The sequence below is a fragment of the Leucoraja erinacea genome, chromosome 8 (genome assembly GCF_028641065.1).
Source record: "Leucoraja erinacea ecotype New England chromosome 8, Leri_hhj_1, whole genome shotgun sequence".
NCBI lineage: Eukaryota > Metazoa > Chordata > Chondrichthyes > Rajiformes > Rajidae > Leucoraja > Leucoraja erinaceus.
Genome location: NC_073384.1, coordinates 46,284,404 through 46,285,473, shown reverse-complemented (window position 1 = coordinate 46,285,473; position 1,070 = coordinate 46,284,404). Strand labels below are relative to the sequence as shown.

The window sequence follows — 1,070 nt, the reverse complement described above, 5'->3', positions numbered from 1 at the left end:
ACTGTTCGTCTACCATAATAACCTTGGTAGCTTCAGCTGGTAAAAACATAAGGTCTGTCTCAAGAACTACATGGCATTTGAGATTACCACTCTGCACAGCTGAATTACAGCCACTATATTGTCCAATTATACTTAATTAATTGAAGGCTGTTTTATCACAACAAGATTGTTCGAGGCTCCTATTAATTCCAATCTCTTACCTCAGGGCGGAGTCACAGGCTAATTAATAGTTAAGAGTAATCTCAATAATGAATAAATCTAATTGGTGTAACCTTCATTCTCTTGAGCATAGTTTGAGGCTGAAACAGTTGTTTTTAACCACATACAGCGTTAGAATATCCTTTAGACCTAACAAATGTTTTTAAGCTCTGAGCAGTCCAAACATTGGTTTTAGTAAAGTGGTAAATAACCTGGGAACTGAAGGTAACCCATTTTGCAATGTTTATTATTGCTTTATCCAGATAATTTTCAAAATGGCTCAGATGATCTCCGTAAATGGGAGCATCTTAAGGAAATCAGATGCGAAGTAAATGACATTCTGCATCTTTTCCCTCAATGGACAGGTCACGCCTGTGAATTCCGTACCTGCTCGAGCAACTATTCTGTCCATTTTCCGAACGTCCCGAAAGCAAGTCCTGGCCATAATACTGAGCCTGCCCTGAAAGACAACTCTGGAAAATTTCTGTGCTTGGAACTTTAGCATTTTGCAGCTTTACATGGTTAGATCCCATCCATTTGTGTGTTGTAAGGCCACTAGGACCCCTTTCATCCTTATCAAGGGAAAATGCTATTTTCGTACAACACATAGACTAAACACATGTTATCATTATCATTAGTACAAACAAGTGTAATTATTGCCAACTTGTAGATGGTCCCATATTTCCCTGAGCCCGACTTGGGTCTCGGATTTAAGACCTCTGTCCAACTTTCATGCTGCCACCAACTTCAGTGAACTGTTTACTGTCAACGAAGGCGTGGGGTGTGTTGTGCCGCAACGATGAAGCTTTGCTTTTTAATGGTATCTCAATTGGTCTGACAGCTTTGCTTCTTTATCCAGGTTTTTACCTGTT

At 39.7% G+C, this 1,070-nt stretch overlaps 1 non-coding gene across 1 annotated transcript; it reads right to left on the bottom strand.

Annotated features, from left to right (window-relative positions):
• Nucleotides 1-674: 674 nt before the first annotated feature.
• On the bottom strand, nucleotides 675-804 carry LOC129699923 (U6atac minor spliceosomal RNA). Its single transcript, XR_008723961.1, has one exon. It is a non-coding gene; the product is annotated as a U6atac minor spliceosomal RNA (small nuclear RNA).
• Nucleotides 805-1,070: the final 266 nt, after the last annotated feature.